At 42.1% G+C, this 24,490-nt stretch overlaps 2 long non-coding RNA genes across 5 annotated transcripts; one reads left to right on the forward strand and one right to left on the reverse strand.

Moving 5' to 3' along the window:
• Nucleotides 1-306: 306 nt before the first annotated feature.
• Nucleotides 307-17,844, reverse strand: LOC141498065 (uncharacterized). Of its 2 annotated transcripts, none has more exons than XR_012471539.1 (4): nucleotides 17,412-17,842; nucleotides 11,657-11,873; nucleotides 9,587-9,719; nucleotides 307-1,125 (listed from the first exon to the last, which is right to left on the reverse strand). It is a non-coding gene; the product is annotated as an uncharacterized LOC141498065 (long non-coding RNA). The 2 variants fall into 2 exon arrangements; XR_012471540.1 differs by lacking the exon at nucleotides 307-1,125 and adding an exon at nucleotides 8,775-9,217 and having other exon boundaries at nucleotides 17,412-17,844.
• Nucleotides 3,094-19,143, forward strand: LOC141498063 (uncharacterized). Of its 3 annotated transcripts, XR_012471537.1 has the most exons (3): nucleotides 3,094-3,315; nucleotides 5,266-5,378; nucleotides 18,609-19,143. It is a non-coding gene; the product is annotated as an uncharacterized LOC141498063 (long non-coding RNA). The 3 variants fall into 3 exon arrangements; XR_012471538.1 differs by lacking the exon at nucleotides 5,266-5,378; XR_012471536.1 differs by lacking the exons at nucleotides 3,094-3,315; nucleotides 5,266-5,378 and adding an exon at nucleotides 17,939-18,070.
• Nucleotides 19,144-24,490: the final 5,347 nt, after the last annotated feature.

A 24,490-nucleotide genomic window follows, 5' to 3' on the forward strand; every position in this document is an offset into this window, starting at 1 on the left:
GTTCACAGACCCCTTGAAATCTGACTATAGACCCATAGACCCCAGTCTTAGAAATATGCAGAGAGAGGTTAATTAATTTGCTCAGAATCATACAAATAGTATGTGACAGGAGTGTTTGGGACTTGGGGCAGCTAGGTGGCGCAGTGGATAGAGCACCAGCCCTGGAGTCAGGAGGAGTCAGCCAGTTCAAATATGGCCTCAGACCCTTAATAATTTACCAACTGTGTGACCTTGGGCAAGTCACTTACCTCCACTGCCTTGCAAAAAGAAACAAACACAAAAAGTGTTTGGAACTTAAGCCCAGATTCTGAGTGAACTGTTCTTGATCCACTCTATGATGACATCATCTATTATTTATATTATAAATCTTATTATAAAATGTTATTATAAAATATCATCATCATCATCGCCATTCTCATTGTGGTTATTCTCGTCATTAGCATCATCGTTAGCATCATCATTGGCGTTGCTGCTTTCATCATCGTGATCATCTTCTTCATCATAGTCATCATTGTCATCATCGTTATTATTACTATCAGGAAAAACTGTTTAATTATGAAAGCCACCCCAAGGATAGATGCACTGAATGACATGGTCTTGGATTCCATCCCCACTGGATGTCTTCAGGCAGAGGAGGCAAGATCCTCTTTGGATCATAGATTTAGAATAAGCAAGGGATATTCCTTGAGGTGATCTACCTTTCAGGTAAAGACCACTTGCCCCTTCCAACTTGGACAATCCCAATCCCAGTATGGGGAAATGACTTCCCCAAAGGTTCACAGAGAATCAAAACTGAGATTCACAGTATCTCAGGATTAACAGTCAAAAGGAACCTCAGACACTATCTCATTCCATATTCAACCCTGCCATTCCTGCCTGCCATTTGTCATAAGAGAAAATAGAAGAGCACAATGACTCATCCAGGGCCACACAGCTCAGGGCGGGGGGGGTCTCCAAGTCAGGTCTACAGCCTCCCAGCCCACTGCTCCGTCTGGTTCATCAGGTCCCCTTGGTCATTTCCTTCCCAGCCTCTCTGTTTCTCTTCTCTCTTGGCTCTTTTCTCCTGAATGGTGAGGCTGGGTCATTCAGCTCATCAATCAATTACTTGTCGACCTGATCTAGTGTCTGTAGGGGAAAAAATGGGAAAAATAGTCGAGAGGGAGGGGCGGGGGCAGGAGAGAGAGGGGGGGAGAGAGAGAGAGAGAGAGAGAGAGAGAGAGAGAGAGAGAGAGAGAGAGAGAGGGAGGGAGAGAGAGAGAGAGAGGGAGGGAGAGGGAGGGAGAGGGAGAGAGAGAGAATGAATAGATGAATTCATTTTATTAAAAAGAAAAAAAGACAAGTTGGGGGGGAGGGAGGGAAGAGAACGGAAGGGGTCAGATTCCCAGCCCTTCCTTGTCACAGCCACTGTGCTGTGGTCCAGAAGGGCCCTTCAGTGCTGTGGGTGTCAGGCAACAGGCCCAGCCTGGAGAGGGGGGGCTCCGCAGCCTCGGGCGGGCTAATTGCTGGCACACGCTGCCTGAAAACATGAAACAGCCCTCTGACAGCCCGGTGATTTATTACTGCCCACTGGAAAACGGAGCTGGATCAATTGGCTATTACCTCACTTCGGAGGCCCTGTCACCGCCTCCAAGAGAGGGAGCGAGCCACTGCCTGGTGTTAAAAATAAAAGCCAGGGCCCAGGCTCCTCGCCTCCCTTCACCGCCCGCCACCCCCAGGCCAGCCTCCACCTGCTCCGAGTTAGATAACACTGGAGCTGGGCTGGGCCGGACTCTCCCTTTCCCTCGGTGGCCTTCTCTCACCCAGCCCTCTCAGCCATCTCCTGGGACAGTGTGGCATGGAAGAGATGCTGCTTTGGGGGATTCATTAGGAAGGCATCATCAGTTCCCTGAATGTGACAAACCCAAGAGAGGGGGGGAATAGGGGCAGGGAGACACTGAGGGATAGGGTGAGACAGGCTTACCTACTGCTGAGTAAGGGCCTACTTTAACTGTGGCTGTGATAGGGACCCGCTTTAACAATGGTTATGATAAGGGTCTGCTTTAACAATGGTTGTGATTGGAGTCTACTTTAATTATGACTGTGATAGGGGCCCCCTTTAACAATGGTTGTGATAGGGACCTGCTTTAACAATGGTTGTGATAGGGACCTGCTTTAACAATGGTTGTGATAGGGACCTGCTTTAACAATGGTTGTGATTGGAGTCTACTTTAATTATGACTGTGATAGGGGCCCCCTTTAACAATGGTTGTGATAGGGCTCTGCTTTAACAATGGTTGTGATAGGGGCCTGCTTTAACAATGGTTGTGATAGGGGTCTACTTTAACAATGGTTGTGATAGGGGTCTACTTTAATTATGACTGTGATAGGGGCCCCCTTTAACAATGGTTGTGATAGGGCTCTGCTTTAACAATGGTTGTGATAGGGACCTGCTTTAACAATGGTTGTGATAGGGACCTGCTTTAACAATGGTTGTGATAGGGGTCTGCTTTAACAATGGTTGTGATAGGGACCTGCTTTAACAATGGTTGTGATAGGGACCTGCTTTAACAATGGTTGTGATAGGGACCTGCTTTAACAATGGTTGTGATAGTAGCCTATTCTAACAATGGTTGTGATTGGGTTCTACTTTAATTATGACTGGGATAGGGGCCTACTTTAATTATGACTGCTATTGTGAAAAGGTCTGCTTTAACTGCTATTGTGATGGGGTCTTACCTGCTGACAGGAGCTTGCTTTACTTACAGCTATGACAGGGGACTATTTTAATTACTACCAAGATAAGAGCCTGCTTTAACTGTGGCTGTGATAGAGGCCTCCTTTACCTGCTACTCTGTGGTAGAAAGACCCAGGCAAGATTTTCCCAAGGTCAGAAAGCATGAGGGGATGGTCCTCTTCCCTGATGGAGGGGGAAACCAAGATTGTTGAGATCATAAGCCTATCACAAGTCCAAATGATTTTAAGTTCAAAAGGCCTGTGATGACCTGCTTGGACTGCTGCTATTATGCAAGGGCCCTCCTTAAACTAGCTTCATGTTACAAAGTGAGGATGTCACAGGTCTTGATTGTGAGGTCCTGAATAAATACTTTGCAAGTCGCTATGTCTTAAACAGGGCCCAATTTTCATATATTTGTAATTGAAGGTTAGAGATGGAGAAAAGAACTTCTCTGAACTAGTGTTCTACATGGACCCCAGAATCTCCAGCTATAGATATGTTTCACCAGCTGATAGCAACAAAGTCTGGATGTGGAGTCAGGTTCCTGCAAGCTTAGAAGGCCAGAGCTGGGGTATTTCTCAACCACCATTCTAATTACGAAGGTGAGGAAACTGTGGTCTAGAGAGTAGAAGGACTGAGCTAAGATCATCCAGTTAGAAAGTATGGCTGGACTTCTGAATTTGAATCTGCTGAATTCAAAGCCCGGCAGGAATAATCTGACTGAGATATCAAAGTTTCAGTTAATTATAACTAACTGGTGCTTTGAAGTTTGCAAAGTGCTTCACACACATCATCTTCTTTGGTCTTCCATCTGTGATTTGTGAGGTAAGTAGTGCATTTAGACCCATTTTACAGAAGGAAATACTGAGGTTTGGAGAGATTACATGGCTTGGCTGTTGTCAAACAAGTAGTGAAAGACATGTACAGGATATGAAACCAGGTCTTCTTTTTTTGTTGTTGTTGTGGTGGTATTAAATTTTTATTTATTTTGTTAAACATTTTCCAATAACATTTTATTTTTTCCCCATTGGTTGGAACTGCTTTCTTTTTTTCTTAGAAAGATTTTATTTATTTTGAGTTTTACAATTTTCTCCCCTAATCTTTCTTCCCTCACCCCACCCCCACAGAAGGCAGTCTGTTAGTCTTCACATTGTTTCCATGGTATGCATTGATCTCAGTTAAATGTGATGAGAAAGAAATCATATCCTTAAGGAAGAAAAATAGAGTATAAGAGATAGAAAATTATATAATAAGATATTGGGTTTTTTTTTTTAAATTAAAGCTAATAGTCTTTGGTCTCTGTTCAAACTCCACAGTTCTTTCTCAGGACACAGATGGTATTCTCTGATGCAGATACCCCAAAATTGTCCCTGATTGTTGCACTGATGGAATGAGCGAGTCCATCAAGGTTGATCATCACACCCCCCCCCATGTTGCTGTTAGGGTGTACAATATTTTTCTGGTTCTGCTCATCTCACTCAGCATCAGTTCATGCGAATCCTCCCAAGTTTCCCTGAATTCCCGTCCCTTCTGAAACCAGGTCTTCTTGACTGCAAGCTCAGCATCTTTGTTGTAACCAGGTTTCTGTTTGGTCAGATAATAAGAATACCTGACATTTGAATTTATATTTCACAATGTGTCCTCCCATCATATTTCATCCTGATAGTAGCCCTATGATCTAGGTGCTAGTTTTATTCTCAATTATAGGGGAGGTGACTGAGGTGCAGGCAGGAGAAATGACATGCTGAAAGTCACAACAGTTAGAAAATACCAAGGTCAGAATTGTCAGATATAACATCTGGGGCAGGAGGCACATATGTGTGCAGGCACATATGTGTAGAGGCACACAGGTGAGCAAATATGCATGTGGAGGCACATGTTGATGTTTATTCATTTTATATTTATGTTATAAAGAGGGAGTCCCACAATTTTTAGTGCAAGTTTAAGTTATTAAAACTTAAAGACTTTGGGGACAATCTAGATATATTCATGTGCACGTGTCTCCCCATTTGAATAAATTTCTTGTGAACAGGGATCATTTCCTTCTTTGTATTTGAATGTCAAGTAAAACTGAGGGAAATAAATACCACCAGAGGCATACAGAAGGTACTTAATAAATGTTCATTGGTTAGTCAACTTTACCCCTTTGCCTTTCAGGATGTGAGCACTGTTGGCTCCCACTCTCCCAGTGACACTTCTTGGTTGTGGCTGTCACAGTAGCAGTTAAAGTTGGATCTTATCAAAGCAGAAATTATAGCAGGCCCCTATCACAGCTTTAGTTAAAGTAGGATCCTATCATAGCAGCAGATATAGTATGACCCTATCAAAGGTGCAGGTAAACCAGGCCCCTATCACAGCAGCAGTTAATGTAGAGTCCTATCACATAAACAATTATAGCAGGCCCCTATCAGAGAAACAGTTAAAGCAGGTCCCTATCACAGCAGCATTAAAGCAGGATTCTATCCCAGCAGAATTAAAGTCGTCCCCTATCACAGTGTGGACTTATGACCAGATGTGCTTAAGATCTCAACAACCTTTTTTCCTTCCACCAGGCAAATCTTGCCTGGGCCTTTGCGTGAATCTTCCATGGAGGGGCCACCCAGTCATGGAAGCCTTCTTCAGATTGTCAGCTAGTTGGACCTCAGACAAATATCTCACCAGCTAAGTAATAAATATGATGTTTGCAGATGTTCTAAGAGCTGTGTAATCCTTAGCCTCTGCCCCTTATCCACCCTTCACTCACCAGCTTTGATGGAAAAGATGGAAGGAGAATGAGCAGGATTCAATAAGTTATTTTGAATCTGCATGTGCTTCATAGCTCATTCCCTGCTCTTCTACTCATCTTCCACCCCACTCCCACCCACCCCCACACATACACAATTATAAGATCATGGACCATGAGCTAGAAAGACAATGAGAGATCATCTGATTAAATGACTGTTGAAATCAACATTCCAATTTTACAGATGAAGAAATTGGGTCAATATGATCCTCCCCATTTAGTGACAGGCTTTTAAAACCCAAAGAAACCTTCCAAATGAGGACTTTCTCGAAGGATCAGAGGTTTAAATTTGGAAGGGACTTTGTGAACCATCTCTTCCATTCCCCTCATTTTACATATTGAAGAAACTGAGGCTCCGAAAGGTTGATGAGACTAGCCCAAGGTCACACAGCTACAAAATGGCAGAACCAATATGTGAACTCAGGACTCCTCTACCTCACGGCCATTTATATTGCTAAAATCTTAAAAAGGAACATATTAGATGCACACAACACAAGATCCAACTATAACAGTGTTTTCATAGGACCAATCACTGACTTTAAGTGGGGTCTACCTGTTTAGAAATACCAGGTTGCATTGTTTTTACATCCTCACCTCTAAAACCATTCCCAAAATATGTACACAGAATAATAACTAATACCTATGTGGCACTTTAGAATATTTATTTCACTTGATCCACACAACTGTGGAAATAAATGCAATTCTTATTCCCATTTTACAGAAGAGAAAACTGAGGTAAACCACATAAAATGACTTACCCATGGTCACACAACTAGTAAGTGTCCGAGACTGAATTTTAACTCAGGTCTTCCTGACTCTAGACCTAGCAATCTATCTAGCAGTCCCTTTAAGTTGATACAGTATGAGTGGACCAAATTTGAACCCAAGTCAGGAGACACCTGGATTCAAAACTCAAAACAAAACCAAATATAATAAAATTCAATTAACGCAACTCTCATTCTTCAGATTGTCAGAGATCAACAAATATGGAAAATGACTATTGTTGGAAGGATTGTGGAAAGACAGGAACATTCATGCACCTTGGGTGGAATGCTGAATTGGTTCATCATCCATTTTGGAATGTTATTTGGCATTATGTCCAAAGTTGATAAATGAGGCATACCTTTTGATCCAGCAGTCAAATTTGCCCAAGACATCAATATAAGGGGGGAAAGAACTTATAAATATAAAATATTGATAGCTGTACTTTTTGTAATAGCAAAGAATTAAAATAAATTGTGCGCCATCTTTTACCACCTTACGGTAAACACAGGACTCAAACATTAAATTCAGGGAAACCTAGGAAGACTCCTATGAACTCATAAATTGTGAAGTGAGGAGGAGAATAATGTAAAAGAATGACTACTTTAATGGGAAGGAAAAGAACTGTAAAAGATTATCAAATTTTGATCAATGCAATGACCAAACATGGCTCCAGAAGTCTGAGGAAACCTGCTTTCTCCTTCTTGGCAGAGAGGGGATGAATAACAGGGTTCTTAAAGAGACTTGCAGTTTCAGACATAGCCAATAGGAGAATCTAATTTACTTGGTTATGTTATTTGTTACAAGGGGGTGGGGGTGGAGAGGGCTTTTGGTTTGAGGAGTGGAGGGAAGAGGTCTGGGAAAGAATTGAAGAAGGAAGCAGGTAGATACTGATAATAATACAAAAGAAGAGGAAACCAAGATGTGTAGAGCACAAGGAAGTTCAGGAGGGACCCAGGCAAGAGTATTATATCATCATTATCATGTTACATTTAATATACATTTGGGGAAAACAATGCTGTATGGACTAGTGTTTACTAATTCTCATTATTCTTTGTTTATGAAAATGTTGATATTTGTTAATTTCATAATTTTTTAAAAATCTTTTAAGAATCCCTTCTCTGATGTTTACTATCTCTGTATCCCTTCTTAAGTCAACTAACTTTCCTAGATTTCTGTCTATTCATTCATTCATTCATTCATTCATTAAATGATGGTGGACTAGGGGTTACTTGGCCAATGAACTCTACATCTTTGGTTTTATGGTCCTACTTACTATAGGTAGGACAAAAGACAAGTCAATTAATTTCTAAATCTCAGTTTTCTCATCTGTAAAAATAGGGGGAAATAATATCTATTATAGACAGCAGGATTTAGGTTTATTTAAGTTATTACCTAGAGGTAGCTAGTGAAATGATGTACCACATAGAAACCTGACTTGGGAATCAAGAATCCTTAAAATCAAATCCCAACTTTAACATTTATCAGTTGTATGATCCTGGGCAATTATATGAACCTCTGTCTTCCTCTCTTCCCCCATCTACAAAATGATGATAATAATAGTAACACATTTCAGGATTGTTATGAGGATAAAATGAGATGCTATTTGTAAAAGTCTCATTTAAATGCTAGCTATTACTATGATTATGATTGTCATTGGTACAAGGAATATCCAGGTGAGGTGGCACCTTTCGGCAATTGTTGTTCATCCTTCATTTTTTCTTTTTCTTTTTTTGTTTTCACCAATACATGTATAAATAATTCTCACAAAGATTTTGCAGAAATGTACAAAAAAATAAGATTATGAGATGGTGGTTATGGATGACTTCTCCTTCTCAATAAGGGGTCAGGATTGCATATTAGATATATTTCTCATCCTCATCTACTTTATTTGTAAAATATTTTTCCCCAAAATATGCAAAAACAATTTTTAGCAATCATTTTTGTGAGAGTTTTAGTTTTACATTTTTCCATCCCTCCAATTCTTCCCCCTGACAAAGAGAAGTCTATTATCATTTATACATGTATAACTATGTTAAACATATTTTTATATTAATCATGCTGTGAAAGAAGAATCAGAACAAAAAGGGAATAAAACATGAAAGTAAAAAAGCATAAAGCACATTTTAAAAATTGAAAATAGTATACTTTGACCTGCCTCCATAATCCTTCTCTGGATGTGACTGGTATTTTCCATTGCAAGTCATTTAGAATTGCCTTTGATTATTGTCCTGCTGAGGAGCTAAGTCCATCATATTTGCTTGTCACACAATGTTGCTGTTAAGGTGCATAAAATTCTGGTGGTTCTGCTCACTTCTCTCAGCATCAGTTCAAGCAAGTCTTTCCAGGCTTTTCTGAAGTCCAGTCCTTCATGATATCTTACAGAATTATTCTTCATTTTCAAAGAGGATTGATGTCATCATCTTGACTTGATCTTAAGAGAGTTGCCTGAGATGTTGAGAAGAGACCATGGTCATGGATGATGACAAAGTTTGAACTCAGGTTCTCCTGATTCCCAGACCATGTTTTTTATCTACTGCATGTCACCGCTGCTTAGTAATATCAATATTTAGTTGCAATCATTAGCATGTATAAATAACTTCCAGGCCTATGAAGCCTGTCCTGTTTATGACCCCCTTGAGTCTCACAGAAGCCAAGTAAGGTGAGTAATATTGCTGAGGTGAATTCAGATGAAATAGCATCTATAGCATTCTTCATAAGCCTTGGCTCCATAGAGAAATATTGTTGCATGATGGTGATGGTAATGGTGATAGTGAAGATGATGATGGTAAGGATGAAGATGATGATCCTGGTGGTGAGGATGGTGAGGATGAGAATAATGATGATGTCATGAGGATGAGGATGGTGAAGATGAGGATGTTGAGAAGGAGGATAAGAATGGTGATGAGGAGGATAAGGATAATGATAGGGCTGGTGATGGCAATATGATTGAGAGGTAGCTGATATGGGAGAAAATACATTGGTCTGAGAGTCAGAAAATCTGGATTTGAGTTCCATTTTGGTTCCTAACTTTCTTTTTAAAGACTAACTTGGTCTTTAAATATCCTCTGCATAGCGAAGGAACTAATCTACAATCTAATTCTAGAGTCAAAGTTCTATGTTCTCTTCCTTGGTAGAGCGTGTATGTATGTGTGTTTGTGTGTGTGTGTGTGTGTGTGTGTGTGTGTGTGTGTGTGTGTGTGAGATAGGGAAAGGGGAGGGAACCCCACCCCCATCCCCTGCCCCCCCATCAAAATACCAGGCTGTTTTGGAGAACAGAGACACAAAATCAGATTAAGACCAGTTCTATATCACAACAAATTTCATACATTTCCTGTTGGTGATCTGATCCAAGGAGCCGATTGTTTCTCCAAGATAAAGATGTTTCCTCAAAGGGTCAACAGACAGGTTTGGAAATTAACTTCCTGGAGCAGAGATTCTCAAAGTCAAGATGCTGAGAGACTGCAGAAAGATGGAAAAGAACAATGTTCTTGGTCTATATTCTCAGGTCCCTTCCAGTCCCAAAATCCTAGGGATGAAGGTCCATTTCAGTTTTATCAACATTCAGTACTAATATGCTACCGTTATCCAGCCACAACATTCCCTGTTCTAAGGTCCCTCCCAGTTGTAACTTTCTGGGATTCTATGACAGGGATTGCTGGGGGAGAGTCCTTTGTATGGTCTGGTAGGGTAGACCTGGGTTCAGAGTTCCAGATGTTGATACTGGATACAGGTAGAAAGTTGACCTCCATTGGTACCAGAATCCAGTATTTGAGACAGATGCTTCTTCAAGTGATAATAGTCAGCCTGCCCATCATTCCCACAAGTTGTATTTTTCCAAAAGCTCTCCTACCCACTGACTCATTTGACCTTCCCACTAACTCCTAGGAGGGAGAAAGGGGAGTGGTCACTGCCCCCTCCCCCTTCCCATTTTAAAGAAACTGAAGCTCAGCGAAAGGAAGGGATTTGTCTGAAGTCATACATAGATCAGATCAGGCCACTTTGTAGCTTGGGGTGAATTGGGGAGCCCATCCACCTGCAGGGTGTGATATCAAGCCACAGAACCAGCTTCAGGGGACAGGATGCAGTGGGCCCCCGCTGGGCGGAAACCACTAGGGATTTGCAAACAGTCTGGAAACCAAAGCCTGGTGACTGGCCTCAGAGGAAGAGCTTGGCCTCTGGGAATCAGCCCACTGGGCTGAGGCCAGTATATCCTGTAAGGAGGGGCCAGGCCAAACTGAGGCCAAACAGAGAATGTAGCACAGTTGTCTTTGGCACCTGACCCTAATCTTTGAGGGGGCCCCAGCTGCCCACTTGGTATCTTCAAAATTTCAACTGGTTTCTCTGAGTCCCTCACACTGACTCTCTAGAGTTCAAATGAGAAGGCCATCATGGTTTGGTGAGGTGAACCCAGGACTGAAGCCTGAAACCTGGCTGGATGACCTTGAACAAGTCATTGCCCTAATCTAAAACTCAATTTCCTTATTTGTGAAATGATGGAAGCAAGATAATTTCTAATGCTATCCTTGATTCAAATATACTATATTCTCAATTCCTTCTTAGAGTTAAACTACTCTGTTCGAAGACCACTGACATTTCCAATTCTAAGACCCCACCTACTTCTCACATTCTAGGCTACAAAATTCCTACCAACTCTGACATTCTTTGATCTTCTCTATAATCCATCTTTTCTACCATTAAATTTCCCTCCAAAATATGCTCTAATTATATAGTCATCATTCCAATAAACTAAAATGTGGCCGGTCCTGAATAAATGTGCTCCCATTCCAGGTGGTATCATGGTTTCATAAGAAAAGGCTTTGGTGTCTTACCCCCTGAGTCACCAGGAAGGAGAAGCAGAGTTTCCTTCTTTCATGGAAGGCCATTCCTTCTAGAAACATGATGGCTTACCCAAGGAGACTGAACCATATTTGATTCAGATCTTACAATGACCATGTAAGGTGATAGTAAAGTTAGTATTGCTAACTTTAGCCTTAGCATACTCACTTCCCCTTTGTAAGGCTCCATTTTCTCTTCTGTCAAATGAGGAAGTTGACATAGATAAGTTCAGATATCCCTCCTTGAATAAAGAACCCCCTAGGGTTCCTCTCAGTTCTGAAGTTCTAAATTCTAAAGTTATCCCCACCTCTAAGTCTCTTAACAGGACCTTCCAGTTCTGACCCTCATTCTTGTATGTTCGGTAGTTCCTTCTGATTCATGAAATCCACGTGTGTGTGTGTGTGTGTGTGTGTGTGTGTGTGTGTGTGTGTGGCAATATAGTCTCAAAGAAACCATGCTGCTCTTATTAACAGAGACTTGAGTTCAAATCCCACCTCAACCCTTACTAGCTGTGTGGCCTTAGACAAGTAATGGTCTCCTCTGAGTCTGAGTGTTCTTACCTTTAAAACTGAGGGGACAGTAGCTGGAGGACCCAACTCTCAGGGTTGTGATGAACATCAGGGGCTGAAAAGTGATGTGCAAACCTTACATTGGAGGACTATCATAGAGGTAGAGTTGGAAGAAAACGTAGAAGTCATGGAATTCAACCCTCTTATTAGACATGAGCAGAGCAAATTCCAGAGAGATGAAGCAGTGACTTGCCCAAGATCACGCAGGCTGCAAGTGTTAAAAGCAAAATACAAAAGCAGGTCTTCCTGGAGCCATTTCTAGTGTTCTGGTCATTATATCCCTTTACTGTCTTCCTTTTTTATTTTTTTTTAGGTTTTTGCAAGGCAATGGGGTTAAATAATTTACCCAAGGCCACACAGCTAGGTCATTATTAAGTGTCTGAGGCCAGATTTGAACTCAGGTACTCTTGACTCCAGGGCCAGTGCTCTATCTACTGTGCCACCCAGCTGCCCCTTACTTTTTTCCCTTTCCAAAAAAATGTAACCAGGTTTTTTACTATGTTTGGGGCCAATGGAACTTGAATATTTCAGGTCTAGGGGACCTTCTGGTCATGATGTTCTATATTCTATATGACTTCATGTCCCTAGGCTTCTACTGGATGTCTGTCAGTGTCCAGGCTAGGGCCAACTGGACCAAAGAGCTAGACTTTTCTATGCCCAGGAGTCACTGAGTCAGCCATTATTGAGCACTGACTTATTCAATTAAAGTGTTTTCTATGGAAAAAAAAAAAACCTCTTCCTCCCACTCCTCCCAAGTCTACTGAGACCCTTGTGGTATAAGCTCATGACAAGGTCAGATTTTCTTTTTTCTGCAGGAAGGAAAGAATACTAATTCTTAATTATTTGTTGCTTTACATTTTACAAAGGTTTGTCTTTAAAATTTCCATTAAGGTTAGTAGCACCCTCAGAGGATCTGAGAAGTTATCTCTTGCCCAAGGTCATAGAGGTAGCAAGTATCTAATGGAGAATCCAAGACTCCAGACTCCTGCAATCTCACAGTAGCTTTTATAGAATTAGAATAGGAAATTTCAGAGCTGGGAGGGGTCTGAGAATAGGGGATGTCAGAGATGGGAGGGCCCTTAGAACAGGAGATGTCAGGACTGAGAAGGGCCTTGGCACAGGGGATATCAGGACCGGGAGGGGTCTTTGAAACAGGGGATGTCAGATCTGGGAGGGTCTTAGTACAGGAGATGTCAGAGCTAGGAGGGGCCTTAGAACAGGGATATCAGAGATGGAAGGGACCTTGGAACAGGGGATATTAGGGCTGAGAGGGGTCTGAGAACAGGGAATGTCAGAACTAAAAGGGATCTTAGCTGGAAGAATGTCAGATCTGGATGTGGCCGTCAAACCTAGTACTAAGAATAATGGGACCTTGGATATACTATAGATATAATAAAAAAAAGGACCTTAGAATTCTAGACTTGTATGAGGAGTAGAATCATGGATATCAGTGATCTTTCAGGGCAGATTTTGGAGGAACACATCTCTCAATTTGCTTTGAGAGTCATATCGTCACTCTTTGGAGCTACCCAGAACTCCTGAGAGGACTGGCTTTTTGGGGCCTACCATTCCTGGGGTCTCCACATTCTTAGTTGGTTTCCTGGTGATCCATCTCTAGTCCCCAGGAACCAGCAATTGCCCACTAAGGGAGGGGCCTGTGAACTCAGAATCTTTTTTTAACTTCTCACGTCCTTTCGGAAAGTACTCAGAACATGTGTTGAGAGGACAGCAGGCATTTTTATTAGTGGGATTTACACGAGTATTTTCATCCTGGGGGTGGGGGGAAGAAGCCCAGGCTGCTTGCCAGACTAAGACAGCTGACTGGCCCAGGGGTGGAATCTGAAACCACCAGGGGGTGGCTCCCCCTGCCCAGGCCTCCTTTGGGAGGCAACCGAGGGATCAGGCAAAGGGTCCCCTAGAAGGGACCTCAGAGATTCTGGGGGATCCTCAATTCCATTGGATAACTAAGGAAGAAACTGAGGTCATGGGAGGGGAAATGACTTGTCCATGAGTATCCAACCATGTTAGGCCAAGAAGTCTTCCTCATGGCCCTCCCCTTAATATTTTATGTAGACTTCAATCCCTCCCTTAAGCTCCCCCAAATCCAACATTCTACTGAAGAGATAAACTTGAGAAAACTGGAAATGAACTTAGCATATGGAATGCCAGGACCAGGAGGGGCTTCAACACAGGGAATGTCAGAGCTGGAAGGGTCCTAGAACAGTGAATGTCAGAGATAGACATGCTTTGGCTTAGAAAACCAAAAGCCAAAGGAGGAATTCTAAAGCCTGAACCAAATTCAACTGTGGGAATCAGGGGTCAGAGAACCACACACATATAAAACAAGATAGTTCGGTAAGAGCAGTTATGTAAGAGAAGGAAGAATCCATTCCTCAGGAAGTCCAGTCTCATTTACTTTATGGGTGAGCATTATCCTCTACCCTTTTATACCCCACCCACCATTTCACATATGTACAATCACCTGGGCAGGGTCTGAGGAGGGAGGAGAAGTGGCCAAGGGGCAAGACGAAAGCTAGAAGGCTCAGACCATGGGTGGTGGCAGAGACAGAGGAGGCCTTCTGGGTCAACTCTTCAGATTTATAAATAAGGAAACAGGAAACTCAGACCCAAATGGTAGGTATTCATGAAGGGCCTACTATGGCCTAGGTGCCATCCTAGGGATGCATGAAAAGGCAGCAAACAGTCCCAGTCCTCATGAAGCAACCATTCCAATAGGTAGACAATCTTCCATCCACCCTACACACACAGAAAGAAGTCTAAGAAAGAAGACTCTGGGAAGTCTGGGGAGCCAAGCAGGGTCTCTTGGAAACAATGGAATCGGAGCTGTTTTAAAGGAAGTTGAAAAAGCCGGGAGGAGAGAGAGAATTACCGGCCTTGGCGACAGCTGGGGAAAATGCCAGGAAGACCAGAAAAGACCAGTGTCACCAAATCTGGGTAGATGGTAAGGGAGTAAGTCAGAAGAAGATTGGAAAAAAATCAGAAGGGGCTAGGTTATAAAGGACCAAAACAGAATTTTATAGTTGATCCTGGGGGCAATAGAGTACACTGAAGTTTATTGAATAGGGAGATGACATGGTCAGACTTTTGCTTTATGAGTGGATCTTGCCTTGAAGCAAGGAGACCATTCTCCCCCAGCAGGCTATTGCAATAGGGAAAGCAAGAGGTAACGTGGGCCTGTTATACCAGTAGTAATTAAAAGGTTGACTGGAGTGTAAAATGCATTTCTTTCTCCATTTCATTTTGCAGATGAGGAAACTGAGGGAAACTGGGTGGAATGACTTGCCATAGGTCACATTGCAATAATTGTCAGAGGCTAGCTTTGCATTAAGGTCCTCCTGATTCCAGGCCTAACATTCTAACCATTGAGCTCTAAGATTAGCAAATGATGGTGATTTATGAGGGAAGAGAGAGAGACAGAGAGAGACAGAGAGAGAGAACCTGGGTGAAAGGGAGAATGGAAGTGCCCTCAACAGTAATAGAAAAGTTAGAGAGAGGGAATGACTCAGGAATGGAGGGGAGAAATAATGAATTCAGTTTTTTTAATATATTGAATTTAAGATGACTATGGAAAATCTAGGTCATGATATCCAATAAGCCTGGAGGTCAGAAGAGAACTTAGGACTGGATACATATATTTAGGATCATCAGTATATAAAGGTTATCTGAATCCATGGGAGTTGTTGAGATCATCAAGTGAAGTAGTATAGAAGAGAAGAGGGTCCAGAACAGCACCTTGGGGGACACCCACATGGCCAAGAGTTGGATGAAGACATCCAAGAAGACTAAGATAGAGACATCAGATAGGTAAGAGAAAAAGCAGGAAAGAACAATGTCACAAAAACCTAGAGAGAAGAGAACATCAAGGAGAAAGAGAGCAATCAACAGGGTCAAAGGTGGCATAATATTAGATTTGGTCACTGAGGGATCTTTGGTAGCTTAGCAGAGGGTAGTTTCAACTGAACAATGAGGTCAGAAGGCAGACTATTGAGAAGTAAGGAAGGAGGGAGAAGGGGGTAAAGGTATCTATTGGAGACAGTTTTTCCCCCCAAGTAGTTCAGCTCCTAAAAGGAGGTGAAATAAAGGATGATGCTTCTTGGGATGACCAGATTGATTAAAAGTTTATGCACCGGTGGAAGAAAACATTTAATTGGAAAGAGAATAATACATCAAAGACTGTGTACAAAAAGAGAGTTACTCAAGGAGAGAAGAAGCTACAAGGAGTGTGAACCTTAACATTGGAGAAGAAAGCCAACTGTGGACTCAAGAAAGGACATCCAGTCTATTGTTCTGGTGGTCCTTCATTTTCAAAGAGGAACAATGATATCATGAGGGTGATGTTTTGACTTGTGCGTGAATTGGAGTATCAGAACTGGTACTCCTTTCCCACACACGTAGTCTGTCCATTTTTCTCATTATCATCATACTCATGAATTTCAATACCCTCTTTTCATGGACCTATGGTATTTGGGGAGATTATCGACAGCATGTAATCCAATCGGAGGAGAAATCTGAAGCCCAGAGAGGTTGTGAATTGCCCAAGTCACACAAGAAAATCACAGAATGGGCCAAAGCTCTTTTCATGTCACTATATTGATTCCTGAATCTATTAGTTCAGATTCAGCTACAAGAGCTTCTCGAGTCCCTAATTCATCCCTTCCTGAAGTTATCAGTTATGAAATTCATCATCTGTGTCCCTGACTCTCAGTCTGTCATTACTCACAGTAATACTTGGAACAAAGGAGTAGGCAGGAGTATGGGCAGGAGGGATCAGGAAGCCATAGTCCCCAGGGAAGCAATATTCTTACTAATCCCATCTTTCTTTCCCCATCATTTCTACATCTTAAGGGTTAGAAGACAGGGTTCTTGACAGCCCTGGGAACCCCAGGGTTTCTAGGTGAGATAAAGGGAGACAGGTTAAAGAAATATAGAGGGAAAGGGAAGAAGAGATAAATTGAATTTTATGACTGATTGATTAATTAATCCTTTCCCTTCACTTTGCAATAGAGAGCTTGACTTGTCTATGGGGAAGACCTGGGGTTGAATTCCACTTCCCATATTTATTAACTATGTCACTCAGTTTTCTCATCCATAAAATAGACTCATAATATCTGTGATACTCACATCACAGGAATTTTATCAGATCCTATAGAAAAGCAATATGGTCCAGTAAGAAGTTTACATTCACAGGTCCCTACTCTGCTTTGATCTTGGAAAGGACCAAGTCATTTCTCCCCAGACACCTGTTACATATATATAAAGAGAGTCATCCAGTGTGAAGCTTTGTCTTCTGAAATTCTCTATCATTTATCAGAGATCAGAGTGCGCGCGTGCGCGCGCACACACACACACACAGATGACATGTTAGATCTCCATTACCAGGTCACATGAGAGATTCTTGATGAGTATTAGGGAATAGAAGGAAAGAGCGCATTTTACTTCCTTTAATTCTTGATTTCCTCATTTCACTGAAAGCCACTAGATGTTTCCACTCTCAAGGGATAGGATGAGTCCCTAAAAGCCTGCAACCTCACTCTGCCAAGGCCCCAAACAGCAATCTACCCATGCAGAACCCCCCCCCCCCAAGAATGAGACACCCAGACGGGGCTGTGAAAAGCGGCCCTCTCTGCAGGAGCCGCTGAGGCCCAGGCCTGCTTGATTACACGGCCACCTCCACTCTCCCACCAGTCAAGAAGAAGGGAGTCAAAATTAGAACCACTAATTGTACCTCCTTTGGAAACAATCAATGTGACAGATCTGGGAGCTCTGCTGAAGTTTCCAATGATAATGCTCGAGGCCAATGCCGGGCATGACAAATCCATCCCAGATTTCATTGGTGGGCCTAGGAGAAAGGCCCAGCTTCTCACCAATCTCAAAACCAGCTGAGTGTGGAAGAGGGCTTGGTGTCAGGGTTCCCTCCATGACTGATGGGGTACCTTCTCAAGGTTGCCATCATAGAACCCTCAGCAGGGTTAGTGAGTTAGTAGGAGAGTTCTGGGGTCAGGAGACCCAAGACACCACAGACAGCTCATGCCCTGGGTTGGCACAGATGTATACCCACTGTCTAGGCAGAAGTCACCCATTAAAGGTGACATTAGGTAAGTGACTTTTGAGTAGAACCTTGAATTTCCTGGCCAACAGAACCAACCTTGGTCACAATGGTAACAATGGGCAAATTTGGCTTCATCCAACCACTGACCTCAACTCAATTCTTTGGGCATCTTTCACCTTCTTTTAAAATCCTGCTCAGCAACCTTCCCTAATTCATCAGCTAGAATGATGCACCTTATCAACAACATACATTGATGGAAAAGGTGGAAAGTGGGACAAATGCAAAGATAAGCATGAAATGGGTCCCATTCTCAAGAAGTCTACATTCTATTGAAGGTTAGCATGTAAGAATATAAATACATAGAAGATCCATTCAAAGAAAACACATAGATTTAGAGCCAGAGGGAGGGAGAGGGTCATTCAAACTTTGTCTAAGGTCTAAATGTCAGAGACAGAATTTAATCCAACCTTTTCTGAATCCAAATCTGTGGTTCTTTCCAAAGGATCTCTCCCTCCCTTGTCTCTTGAATCTACATCATATTCTGCTTGGAATCATGGTGATTTGTTCACATAGCTTCTCTCTGCCCATTTCATGCTATCCCTCCGAGAGAGTGTCTTATGATTCAGGAAAGTTCTGGGCTTGTCCAGAATTCAAGTATTAGCTCTACCACAGACAATATGAATGACTCTGTAAAAGTCCCTTCCTCTAACTAAGCCTCATGCTCCTTCTGAGTAAAATGAGAAGGTTGGAATAACTGAATTCTAAGACCGATATCCCTTTTCTAAGGTTTCTCCCAGCTCAGATATTCTTTGTTCTAAATTCAATGTTCTAATGTCCCTTCAAGTTCTGACATTTTATTTTCTATGATTCTAGGATATCACACCTCAGTTGCCTAGATGCTTCTTGGGGAGAACCCCCAGCAATCAAATATTTAGAGACTTTTGGTCCTATATCTGACTGCTCTGAAAGGAGGGCCTATGAAGCAGTTCATCAAGACAGGTCAGCATGGGTAGCTCTTCCCCACCGCCCACTCCAGTGCCCCCCTGCCCTCATATTTCCCCTCAGAACAAAGGGCCCTTGGGGATCCAGGCAAAGGACTCACAGAGGAATATCCCCCTCCCCCCTATCTTGGAGGTCTAAGCATGTCGGGACCCTGAAAGGTGACCACCGGGCAAGCTGCTGAGAGTGATTGGAATGAGACTGGAAGTTGTCCACATCAATCAATCAAGGGCTGACAGATCACTGGGGACCCCCTGCCAGGACAGCGGACAGCTGACCAGCCCCCGGCTGCAGCGGCTGCCAGTCAGAGGCCTGTGTGTAGGTGGCTTCAGCATCATAACCTTAATCGTCAATCAATCTTGGGCCCAGGGCCGGGCCTGACAGATACATTAATTATCCATACGATTCATCCAGTGTGAAGCTTTGTCTTCTGAAACTCTCTGTCACTTAGGTAGGAATAACAGAGATCAGAGAACACACACACACACACACACACACACACACACACACACACACACACCCATAAATTCATATGCAAGATTTCATTGTCCCAAATGTAGATTGGACTTCTAATTTCCAGAAAATTCTATAGCAGCCTATGACCAACATCCTTCTTCAAGGTGTATGCATGAATTTACATCATTTCCCAGAAATCTTATAGGCTTAGACTGAGAGTTTTCAAGAGTTTTTTCTAAGCTCTGACATTCCATGATTCTGTGACTCCATCCTAGGGGTAGAGGCAATATCTGGGCCTTCGTTGGCACTGGGACACAGGATTAAGAGCTGGAAGGGACTTGAGGGGTCATCTAATTCAACCCCTTTCATTTAACAATGGAGGAAGAGGAATCTAAGAGAGATCAAAGAGTGAGCAGACCAACTGGGGTTGAATAATTCCCATGTATAAAAATACAATCATGTTTATTGTCACATGTGCTACTCGTATGATACATGGAAAGATCATGTCAGAGAGAGAAGAGACATGGGAGGGTGTTGAGTTCAGTCTCTTCATTATATGAATCAGAAAATTGTTGGAGAAAGGAAAAGATTTTTAATGAATTAGAGGCAAGACTGACATGAGAAACAAAGTCTTGGGCCCTCATTCTAATTTCACGTGGAAATTCCTGCGAAGTCCAAGTTAGAAGAGATGTGTGTTCTCCACTTTAGAAGGGTGGAATCATGCTTGAATGAGATGTTAATGTTTGCAAAGCTCTTGGACATCCTTGGTTTCAAATCAACCTCATGGTCACCTCCCGAGGCAGATACTGCTTATCAACCCATTAGAGAGATGGGATAACAGAGGTGAGAGTCTTAGGAACTTGTCACAGAGCTGAGAAGGAGCTAAGGCAGTAGTCAAACCTAGACCTTCCTAGCTACCAGTACCAAATTCTATCCACTCTGCCAAGCTATCTATCAAAATATGCTATTCAAGAACAGAGATGATTTTGTTTCAGTCTTTGCTTTACAGCTCTTAGTACTGGGCCTTCTTCAAATTGAGTGGGAACCTAAAAATGTTTGTTGAAGGATGCTGAATCATGTTTATAAGTGAAAAGACCTGGGTTCAAATCCAACCTTATATCCCTTCAGCCTTCTCCTTCTGCTCTCAAAACCTGCTTTCTTCTTTATAAAATCATGAGATTTGGACAAAATTATATTTGAAGTCTCATATTCTATTCACTTCTGACATTCTGTGTTCTATATTCTAAGACCCCTCCAGTTCTGATATCCCCTGTTCTAAACCCCTCCAACTCTGACTTTCCCTATTCCAAGGGCTTCCCAACTTTGATATTCCCTGTTCTAAGGGCCCTCCAGCTCTGACCTTTCCTATTCTAAGGTCCATTCCAGGTCGGACATCCCAGGTTCTAAGACAAATACCCCCCCACACCCTGCAGGCTTCATCTTGTCTTCTCTTAAAGGCTGCCTCTTCTGGGAAAATTCTAGGGGAAAGGGTTTTCCCCCTCCTGCAGTTATGAACATTGCCCTCTCAACCAATAGACAGGATAAGCCCATCCAAAACCCTGAAGGTTTCTCCTCCCTGGAGATATTGTCCCAGGGAACATTCCATGGTTCCCCATATGCCTTCCCACTCCCCTTTATGAGACCCTCCAATATTTAGAAGGGGCTGTTTCTTTTGCAGATAGAAAGAGTTTATAGCCTGTATAGCAGCACTCTCCATCCACATCGCTGTGTAATTCCACTGCCAGATAAAGTGGTGCATTATATAGCTGATAAAACTACATTAAAATTCCCTTTGGTGGAATTTACCTACAGGAAAATGGCCGGACTGTAAATCTAGAGGGTACATGAAATACAGGCCCAGGAGGCAGCACCAGTGAGCTGCGCCACTCGGGGTGGGGGGAACAAGAGTGCAGAGCTCATAAATTCTCTGGAAACTGCTACCCAAGGGAGGGGGGCTGCTGGCTAAGGAGCTACTCCAGGGAGGAGGCAGAAAGGAGGTTGAGGGCCTATTGGGGAGAAGGAACCCCCAAAGTGCTTGTCCCCCTGTCTATAAATGGGTCAAAGAGGTTCAGAACATGAGACATTCCTGGAGGTCAGTGAATCAGGAGGAATGATCCCCCATTCTCAATCCTGGGAGAAGGGGAGGGAAAGACAAGGCTGTCATGACAATAGGCTCCAAGAGACTTAGCCAGTGGGAAAAGAGAAGTGATCTCTGCCACGTGGTCTCTGAGGGAGTTACCCTCATACATTAGCATCACTTTAGATCAAGAGGCATCAGAAGAAGGAAACTGAGACCCAGAGACATTTCAGAAATAATCTAAGATTAATATACTGAAAGACAGCTACCACATCCCTTAATTCCCCAAGTCTTCTCTAAACAAGAGTGGCTAGATCTCATCTAACGCCTTTATTTTACAAAGAGAGAAAATAAGGTCCAAAAAGGTTAAATCTTAAGATCTGGACGTACTCAAAGTACATCCCTAGCACAGTTCCTGAAATTTATCAACTGCTTTTCTCATTCATTTATTTTAATTGGTTCACTCACAGGAATCTATAATAAATCCACAGTAATAATTGAGCTAAGTACATTAGAGAGGTAAAAATAAAGTTCTATATGAGGACAGGGCTTGTTATCAGTAAGGTGAATCAGGAAAGGTTTCCTGAATGTACCATTTGGTTTGGACTGTGAAGAATGGATGGGAATTTACCCAGCAGAGAAGATGAGGAAAGACTATCCAAGCACTGCATTCCCCTCTGGGATATTCCCTTAACTCACACATCACTTTTGGATTAGGTCCCCAAAGGGTGGTTTCTGCCTCAGGTTTTAGAGGTAAGCATGAGAGTTGTTGCTCCCACTCCTCTAGTTCACAAGCCCCCACCAGAATGCTTCTTGCTAGTAGTCAGTCAGCAGACTAAGCTGGCTCTTCGCAAAGGCATTTATTTTCTCAAATAGTAGAGTAAAAACAGTTAACTACAAAACATTCTTCCATAAACTTTGATACATCCCCCCACCAATATACATGGCACCCATTGGAAAGAACAGACACAATCTAAAGTCCAATGGTAATGGGGTGCATGAAACATATGTCTAAAGCAACTCATTCATAACTCTTGGTAAATGCAAGGTCAGCAAACCCATTCTCTCTTCAGAGAGTCCTCATATAACTTTCCTTGAGTTATTTGGACTGGACTCACAGAAGATAATTTTCTTCTTCACTTTACTATCTATTGACAGAGGCCCCATTCCTTGAAGCTATTTCCTCCTTTGGATAGCTCTCCTTTTTATATCTGACTGGACTCTATGTTTCTACTCCTCAGTGGATATCAAGCCTCCAACTGTTGAAATAGCATTTTTTTTGTAGAGTTAATAGGGCTTAAGTGACTTGCCCAGGGTCACACAACTAGTAAGTACAAATGTCTGAGGTCAAATTTGAACTCAGGTCCTCCTGACTCCAGGACCAGTATTCTATCCACTGTAGTACCTAGCCACACCCTTCAAACTCTTTTGAATTACATAAATTTGAATTTGGGGTCAAAGAAAAAAGCCAAAGTAACACAAATTGTCAGAGTTGGATGAGATCACAGATATTTAGTCTATACCAAAACAAAATTCCTATCTAAAACATATGTGACAAGAGGTCATGAAATCTTTGCTCAGAGAACTCTACAGAGGGAGGAGCTACTATCTAACAAAGCAAGTCATTCTATTATACATAAGACTCATTGTTAGGAACTTTTCCCTTACATCAAGTCTAAATCTGCAATTTTTCAGCTTCTGCCAACATTCTCAATTCTGCTCCCTAGGGTCAAACACAATACATGAGAGCCTTTAACATACTGAAAGACAGCTACCACATCCCTTAACTCCCCAAGTCTTCTCTAAACTGACACTTCCAGATCCTTCAATTCATTTTCATGTGACATGATCTCAGAATCTTTTACTATCCTGGTGGTCCTCACCTGGATGCTCCTTAAGTTATCTCCTACATGTGTCAACCAGACAATGTCTAACCAGGGCAAAATCACAACTGGACAAGACCACATCATCTTAAATGTACCAGGGCTCACCTGACCTCAGAAGCTAATTAGGATTGGACCTGACTAATACTTATATGGAAAGTTACCTCAGAATATCAGACCCCATCAACTTAGGAGACAAGGCCATATAGAGAATGTTTAGGTATAGGTTTAGGGGGTCTTAGGTCAAGTTCCATTCTACTATTTTACCACCTAAGCGCTACTCAATTTTTGTGGGACACTGTCTCTTCCCCAAAATGAAGGGTAGAGTGAGAAGGGAAGAAGTATTTGTTAAACTCCTATATGTACCAAGATGAGGTTAGGGTTAGGTTCAAATATGCCACTAGACCTAGGATTCTTTATTTTTTTGTCTGGGGGACCCCTTTGGTAAGTCTAATGAAATCTATGGCCCCATTCCCAAAATAAAGATTTTAAATAATTGAAAGGAAAACTACATTTTAGTTAAAAGTTAATAAAAATTAAGATGCGATTTCTCTCATTCAAGTTCAAACTCATGTCCTGGATGAGAAATTTCTTACACTAGGATGAACTTGAAAGCTTGATTTAACTCTAAGTACATGATACCATGATTTTTTCCCTGGGAGTTTTGTTGTTGTTGTTCAGTCATTTCAGTTGTGTCCAGCTCTCCATGACTCCAGTTGGAATGTTTTTAAGCAAAGATACTGGAGTGGTTTTAACATTTCCTTCTCTAGCTCATTTTATAGAAGAGAAAACTGAGGGAAACAGTTAAGGTACTTGCCAAGGGTCACATTTCTAGTGAGTGTTTTAATAAAAATCAAAGGTTACCTCAGGTTGCTTGTTTGGCTTTTACATCCCATTATTGATTCATTGAATTACAATCTAATCAACCCATCAGATCTTTTATAAATAGAGAGCAATCTAGTCACAACTATTTCCATTATATGTTTCTGCAGTTGATTATTTGAACCCAAATAAAAAACTTTACATTTATCCCTATTGTTCAATACCACATCCCCCCAATATTCCATTCCTAGATACCATTTTCTTAACTAGTTGTTTCCTTTTTAAGTCAGCTTTTCTCCTCTGTCATGGATGAAAACACCACCTGTGCCCCAAAGGGCTTTCATATCTTGTTCAAATCTTCATTACCCTTAGTGATGTCTTGTAGATTCATTCTGGCAGTAGCATAGTGCTCGGCTTGGTAGCACAGTCATCTGATTTGACAAGTCTTGGGATGCTCTCTGTCATGTCTTGGACACATACCCCCAGGAAAACAGCAGATGTCTGTACTGACACCATTG

Source organism: Macrotis lagotis, chromosome X (genome assembly GCF_037893015.1).
Source record: "Macrotis lagotis isolate mMagLag1 chromosome X, bilby.v1.9.chrom.fasta, whole genome shotgun sequence".
Classification (NCBI taxonomy): Eukaryota; Metazoa; Chordata; class Mammalia; order Peramelemorphia; family Peramelidae; genus Macrotis; species Macrotis lagotis.